An 8,211-nucleotide genomic window follows, 5' to 3' on the forward strand; every position below is an offset into this window, starting at 1 on the left:
AGAGGAGACTAGAAGCAGCAGTTGTCTGATTGCTTCTACTGCATACAAGCGATGAGCAGATCGCTTGTATGCAGGAGAAATGCTCACTTGCTATGAGCGCTGACCACTAGGTGGCGCTCATAGCAATTGAGACATGACAACCACAGGCGTCTGCTGCAGACCCTGAGTTGTCATGCCCACCCATTGGTGACCCGCGATCACGTGACGGGGTCACTGATGGGCGGGGCTTAGGACTCCCGGAAGCGCGAGTTAAATGCCACTGTCAGAGATTTAACATGTTAACAGCCGCGGGTGGATTGCGATTCCAATAATCAGCTGACATGTGCTCGCTTCAGTGCGGGCTCACCGCTGGAGCCCCCGCTGAACCGGCCTTCCCGACCTGGTGCGTACTCATAGAATCATAGAATGGTAGAGTTGGAAGGGACCTCCTGGGTCATCTGGTCCAACCCCCTGCTCAAAGCAGGATTCACTAAATCATCTCAGACAGATATCTGTCCAGCCTCTGTTTGAAGAAACTTAGCCCGTACAGGGATCAAACCTGCAACCTTGGCATTATTAGCACCACGCTCTAACCAACTGAGCTAACCGGCCATACTATTACTGACCAGGTCGGAAAGGGGTTAAGGAACATCCTTTCCAGGGTAAAGACTTGTGTATAAGGTAAAATAAATAACCAAAAACAAAAATACTCCTCCACACCTTGGGCTATGTTCACAAGTAGCATTTTTTATGCGTTTTTGCACGTCTGTATTGTTTTCAACCGTGACAAATGTATTCACCAGGGAAATGTCATTTTAACATTTTACAACCTTATCTGGCCATGTGCTGTGTGACACATGCATACAGTGCTGAAAAGACAAGGGATCAGCATGGGGAAGACCCCTGGAAGCATCTCTGACCCCCAGGTCACTGTCTAAAAGTGTGCCCATCAGAAGTGATCCTTGCCGCATCAGAAGATGCAGACTTGCAACTATCCCCGTGCAAGTCCTTGTCCCAGGGCAGTGTTCAATTGTACCTCCCCCATTCCTTGCAATGCAAGCGAAAATATGCAGCCAACCACCCACCCACCCGCAGGCTGGAATACCATACTGCTAGCTTTCACTTGAAATGAGGCCTTTTAGTTTGGAGGAGGCCGAAGCTGGCCACTACCTCATGGCCGCTTCGGCAGCGAGGTATCCATACTCTGTCCCCAGCCGCCCGGCGGCCGGGTGTCCATGCTCGGTCCCCAGCCGCCAGGTGGCGGCCAGGTGTCCATACTCGGTCCCCAGCCGCCCTGATTTCTCCTGTCACCTTCCCCCACACTTTTCTTAGCCGGGCCTGCTTTAGGGCAGCATTGGACGAGCCCACCAGAGAACCAGACTCCTCCGGTGGGCCCTGGCTTCTCCATCAGGGGAGTTGAGAGTGCCTAGGTGAGGAGCATGATGATGATGATAGAAGTTAGCATCTGCTTTGTTTTCTTGGAATGCAAGCGCATGTATGTAGTAGCGGCTAGGCCTGAGGTGGTCCGCGTTTTGGCGCATATCCTACCTCCTCCGAGGATTGCTGGATGTTTTCCTGCTACTATCCCAGTTCTATGACTCCCGTTAAAACAAAGCTTCAGGCGATAAATGATGGATGAGGTGGTGGCAAAGGAGAAAGAGCAGGAGGAACAGGGACCATTCACATCAATATCAGGCCAGTCAACCAGATATGTCTTGTAGGATATGTTTCTGTAACAAAAGGAGCGGTTCGGCTACACAGTTATAGGGCATACAGTGAATGCAATGCCTACCAAAAATTTCGAGCCACTCCAATGCCCCTTCGAAATGACATGGAGGTCAGAGGGCGTTAACTAAACCTTTTTTTCGATTTATAGCAACTAGGTCTCCCGTGCACTGTTGGCCTAAGCAGTGAATGGAAGGCTTTCCAAAAATTATGAGGAACTGCAATGCCCCTTACAAGAGCCATGTGTGGCACCCCAGTGGTCTGGTCACCACAGTAATAGAGATATTACGTCGGAGAGCAAGTGGGAGGTTTCCTGGTCAGGATCGCTTAAACATGCAACATCCTCCTGCCCCAGTCCTGGGAGGGGAGAATTCTGCCCTTATAAACTGGATCTGGGGCGGGGTTGAGTGAGTCAGAGAACAGTCAGAGTCAGAGTGAGAGCAAGGGAAAGTAACAGCAAGGAGCTCTGTAGGAGCTAGGAGTTAAAGACCAGGGGCTGGAAGCTGAGCAGAGCTCGCCCTGGCAGAAGACAATAGGAACCGGACACAGGAGTCCGAAGCTGTGAGGACTTATATATCCAGCAGCAGAAACCAGCCGGCAGGGGATTTCAGGTCCTCTGGCCATAGAAGCCCGGAGGCTCAGTCACAAGCAAGGGACCAGCACCGCCGTCGTGGAGCGGAGGCTAACAGAAGGCCCCAAGTCACCAGCCATACGGGTGAGCACTACACGGTACACTCAGGGACGTGGGCTACTTCTACCCGCTTACAGCAAGGTAGCCAGGAAGAGTGCAGACAGACGGGGAGGACAACTCCACCTGGCCAGGGGAACTCCTGCTTGCTCACAGACTGACCAGGCCTCTTATGCTAGCCAGTACTCCAGGGAGGGTCTACCTTATAATCATCAGTAAAGACCCTGAACTGCACTGCAAAGACTCTGAGTCGTTCCTGCTGCGCTCGTGCACCATCACCCCCATCATCCACACTCACTGCCCTGAGGCTATACTCCTCCCGAGGGGAGTTATCCCATTCTATGCTGCGCACACAACACCAGCCTCAGCGGTCTGCCTCGCAGCGTTGGTACTCCCTGACCGCAATCCACGGGTGGCGCAGTCGGACAATTAACCTCAAAACCTAAGAAAGACTGCCACTGGTTTGACCAGCCTGAGCCACGGGACCGGGTCACCGCCACGGAGACTACAGACCCCAGAGACCCGGCACCGGGTATCCCACACACGTGTACACACGGCCCAGGGGGCGCGTCACATGCAGTACAGCATATTACAAACATAAGTCCCATTATTGGGGAGTGGGTGTCCCATAGTATTTGCTTATGCCTTGCAAGCAAAAGCTGCCAAAAATTAGGACGGAGCAACTTGCAATGCCCCTTACAAGAGCCATGCAGTACAGCATATTACAAACATAAGTCCCATTATTGGGGAGTGGGTCTCCCATAGTATTTGCTTATGCTTTCCCAGCAAAAGCTGCCAAAAATTAGGACGGAGCAACTTGCAATGCCCCTTACAAGAGCCATGCAGTACAGCATATTACAAACATAAGTCCCATTATTGGGGAGTGGGTGTCGCATGGTATTTGCTTATGCTTTCCCAGCAAAAGCTGCCAAAAATTAGGACGGAGGAACTTGCAATGCCCCTTACAAGAGCCATGCAGTACAGCATATTACAAACATAAGTCCCATTATTGGGGAGTGGGTGTCCCATGGTATTTGCTTATGCTTTTCCAGCAAAAGCTGCCAAAAATTAGGACGGAGGAACTTGCAATGCTGGCACCCTGGTGGTATAGTGGTGGTGGAGGCTGAGGATAACGAGAAGAAGATTAAACAACCGAAACGAGGAAGCGTATACCCATGTGTGGGTGTGAAGCGGTGCATGTGAATACACCTCCCGAAATAACACAGTGGATTTGACTTTATGTTACTCTGCTGTCATTTGGTGGTGATGAGAAGTCTGGCCCAATCCAGCCCTTGTTCATTTTGATAAGGGTCAGCTTGTCAGCATTGTCAGTTGACAGGCGAGTGCGCTTATCAGTTATAATTCCCCCAGCAGCACTAAAAACACGCTCCGATAACACGCTAGCGGCAGGGCAGGCCAGGACCTCAAAGGCGTACAGAGCGAGTTCATTCCAAGTGTCCAGCTTGGATACCCAATAATTAAAAGGCACAGAGGAATCACGGAGGACACTGGTACGATCGGCAAGGTACTCCCTCACCATCTTTTGAAACTTTCCACTCCTTGTGAGAGTACCCCGCGCCTCAGGGCCTGTAAGCTGGGCAGGTGTCAGAAAACTGTCCCAGAACGTTGACAGTGTTCCCCTGCCTCTGCTGGATTGGAGTTGCATCTCTCTCGCCTGTATGCCTTGGTTGGGCAATGAACTGTGACCTCTGCCGCTAGCGTGTTCAGATGGGAATTTTTTTAAAAGTTCTGCAGCAAGGGCCTTCTGGTATTGCCCCATTTTTGTAGACCTCTCCACCTCAGGAATAAGAGAGTGAAAGTTCTCCTTGTAGCGGGGGTCTACAAGTGTCACCAACCAGTAATGACTGTCAACCAACATTTTGACAACGCGAGGGTCACGGTTAAGGCAGCGTAACATAAAGTCTGCCATGCGTGCCAGACTGGTAACGGGCCAGATTTCCGTGTCCTCACCAAGATGACGACTGACCATGCTCTCCTCCTCCTCCTCCTCTTCCTCCTCCCCCATGTCGTCAGGCCACCCACACTGAACCGACGGTATGACACTTGTACAGGTACTACCATCTACAACGCATGATAGCAGCTCCTGTTCTTCCTCCTCCTCCTCTCCCTCATTGTCCCCCAATGCACGTTGGGATGAGATCAGGCTGGGCTGTGTGTAGTCGCCCGCTACGGCTTCTTGATCCATCTCATCATACTCTGGCTGCAATGCCTCCTCTTTAATTCTCTGCAGAGAGCGTTGCAAAAGACAGACAAGTGGGATGCTGACACTAATGATGGCGTCATCGCCACTCACCATCTTGGTGGCCTCCTCAAAGTTTGTCAGGATGGTACATATGTCAGACATCCAGGTCCACTCCTGAGGTCTTATGTGCGGAGTCTGACCTGAATATCGACGGCCTTGTTGCAGCTGGTACTCCACAACTGCTCTCTTCTGCTCACAAATCCTTTGCAACATGTGGAGGGTAGAGTTCCAATGTGTGGGGACATCACACACCAGTCGGTGTGCCGGAAGCTGCAAACGCTGCTGCAACTCAGCAAGGGCGGCGGAAGCTGTAGCCGACTTGCGAAAATGAGCTGACAGGCGGCGTACTTTCACGAGCAGATCTGGCAACTCGGGGTACGATTTAAGAAACCGCTGAACCACGAGGTTAAGCACATGAGCCAGGCATGGTACGTGTGTGATCTCACCTCGCCTCAGAGCCGCCACCAGGTTACGGCCATTGTCACACACGACCATGCCGGGATGTAGGTTCAGCGGTCTCAGCCACAGATCTGCCTGCTCTTTCACAGCTGTCCACAACTCACAAGCAGTGTGAGGTTTATCACCTAAGCTTATGAGTTTCAGCACAGCCTGTTGCCGCTTGGCGGAGGCAGTACTGCAATGCTTCCAGCTTGTAACTGATGTGGTGATATCTGAGATGGAGGCTGAACATGAGGAGGAGCAGGAGGAGGAGGATGCGCAGGAGCTGTACACTGTGGGGGCAACTCTGACTGACATAGGGCCCGCAATCCTCGGTGTGGGGAGGATGTGTTCCGTCCCAAGGTCCGACTGGGTCCCGGCTTCCACTATGTTTACCCAGTGTGCCGTCAGAGAGATGTACAGTCCCTGGCCGCAAGCACTTGTCCACGTGTCCGTTGTCAGGTGGACTCTCCCAGTAACTGCGTTGTTGAGGGCACGGCAGATGCTTTGGGACACGTGCTTGTGTAGTGCGGGGATGGCACATCGGGCAAAATAGTGTCGGCTGGGGACCGAGTACCGAGGGACGGCCACCGCCATAAGATTGCGGAAGGATTCCGTCTCCACCAGCCTAAAAGGCAGCATTTCCAATGCAAGCAGTCGTGAAATGTGCGAATTTAGGACTGTGGCCTGTGGGGCGTTAGCTGCGAATTTCCGCTTTCGTTCAAAGGTCTGGGATATGGACAATTGAAGGCTGCGGTGGGACGTGGACGTGGACGTTGATGCTGTTTCTTGAGAAACTGCCATAACAAGTGGAGACTGAGAGGAGGGGGCATCTTTACATGCAGTATGGACAGGGGATTGCCTTGCACACACAACAGGGGGTTCTATTGCACGCACAACAGTGGAAGAAGCAGTGGTGACACCCGCTGACACTGGTCGTGGACCCTGGGTTTCGCCCCACAAAGTCGGGTGCTTTGCTGCCATGTGCCTGATCATGCTGGTGGTGGTCAGGCTGGTAGTTTTGTCACCCCTGCTGATGCTGGCATGGCAGGTGGAACATATGGCCTTTTTGGGGTTATCAGCAGAGTCTTTAAAAAAATTCCAGACTCTGGAAGACCTACCGCTTGTACTGGCAACGTCCCTCGTGTTGGTGTTACGGGGAACGGTTGCCTGCCTTCTGTCTGCGGCCACCACACTGCTTCTTCCTGCCTGTTGGGGTACTCTGCCTCCCTCCCCCTGTGTGCTGCTGGCCTCTCTCTGCATGTCCTCCTTCCACGTTGGGTCAGTTACTAGATCATCCACCACCTCCTCCTTTTCCACTTGCACACCACGATCCTCCTCCTCACTTCCTGCCAATTGTGTCTCGTCATCGTCCACCTCTTGTGACAGATTGCCAACGTCGACTTCCTGTGGCCGTGGCTGTTCAAATATTTGGGCATCGCAACATGGGATCTCCTCTTCCACCACTTCAAGCGTATCAGGCGAGGGGCCCAAATATGGAAATGGACCAGTGAACAGCTCTTCAGAGTGTCCAAGTGTGGGATCACTTGCTGTCTGACGACACTCGGCATGGTGGGAGGAAGGAGCATCAGGGTGAGGAGGAGTATGCGGTCGAGACTCACGGCTACTAAGAGTTGACCGTGTGGAAGACAGACCGGAGGTGGTGGTGCCCAGGTAACTGGAAGTATTGTCTGCTATCCAATTAATAACCTGTACACACTGATCTGTTCTCAATACTGGTGTTGTTCTGTGCTTCCCTAGTAATTCGGTCAAGAAGTGGGAGCGAGAAGATGTGGCTGTTGGTTGTGGCACATTTTCACCTTGGCCACGGCCCCGTCCTCTGCACGAACCATCACCAGAACGTCTACTTCCACGTCCCTTGCCACGCGCCTTGCCCATTGTAAATGAAGTAAAATAGCTTACACTTGCACTATCAATAGAAAAAGGGTAATAAAGAGTAGATTAGAACCGTGGAAGAGGAAAACCACAGTTATTGTTTACTGGGGTATACCACACTTTTTTAAATAGAGATATTTGCGGCTGAACAGTGAGCGACACACTCAAACTGCTTTTTTTTTTTAGATACCAAAGACCCAAAAGACCCAGCGATTTGACCCATGGAACTGCGAAACCACACTGGGATGTCGGGCCTTCACAAGACTATTTTCAACAGATATATTTTTGTGTCACAACAGTCAGGAGACACTACTGTTTTTCTTTACGGAAAAAACTACCAAAACCTGAATAATAGAGATTTTTTACCGTGGGATGGCAAAACCACAGTTATTGTTTACTGGGGTATACCACACTTTTTTAAATAGAGATATTTGCAGCTGAACAGTGAGCGACACACTCAAACTGTTTTTTTTAGATACAAATGGCCCAAAAGTGGATAATACAGAGGTTTGAACCGTGAAACTGCAAAGCCACACTTGTGTTTCTCGGGCCTACACCAGACTATTTTCAACAGATATATTTGTGTCTGAACAATCAGGAGACACTATTTATTTTTTACGGCAAAAAATGCCAAAAGCAGGATAATAGAGATGTTTTACCGTGGAACAGCAAAACCACAGTTATAATTTACTGGTGTATACCACACTTTTTTGAATATATATATATTTGCGGCTGAACAGTGAGTGACACACTCAAACTGTTTTTTTTAGATACAAATGGCCCAAAAGTGGATAATACAGAGGTTTGAACCGTGGAACTGCAAAACCACACTTGTATTTCTCGGGCCTACACCAGACTATTTTCAACAGATATATTTGTGTCTGAAAAATCAGGGAGACACTATTATTATTTTTATACAGCAAAAAATGCCAAAAACAGGATAATAGAGATGTTTTACCATGGAACATAAAAGCCACAGTAATAATTTACTGGTGTATACCAGACTTTTTTAAATATATATATTTGCGGCTGAACAGTGAGCGACACACTCAAACTGTTTTTTTTTAGATACAAATGGCCCATAGAACTGCAAAACCACACTTCTATTTCTCGGGCCTACACCAGACTATTTTCAACAGATATATTTGTGTCTGAAAAATCAGAGGCACACTTTTTTTTTTTGGGGGGGGGGGGGGGACACTAAAAGGTTAATAAGATGGGT

General features: G+C 50.2%; 1 non-coding gene across 1 annotated transcript; it reads right to left on the minus strand.

Moving 5' to 3' along the window:
- Positions 1 to 517: 517 nt before the first annotated feature.
- Positions 518 to 591, minus strand: TRNAI-AAU (transfer RNA isoleucine (anticodon AAU)). The gene has a single exon. It is a non-coding gene; the product is annotated as a tRNA-Ile (tRNA).
- Positions 592 to 8,211: the final 7,620 nt, after the last annotated feature.

The sequence above is a fragment of the Phyllobates terribilis genome, unplaced genomic scaffold (assembly GCF_046119375.1).
Source record: "Phyllobates terribilis strain yellow unplaced genomic scaffold, ASM4611937v1 Scaffold_4__5_contigs__length_816908805, whole genome shotgun sequence".
In the NCBI taxonomy this organism is placed as follows: domain Eukaryota; kingdom Metazoa; phylum Chordata; class Amphibia; order Anura; family Dendrobatidae; genus Phyllobates; species Phyllobates terribilis.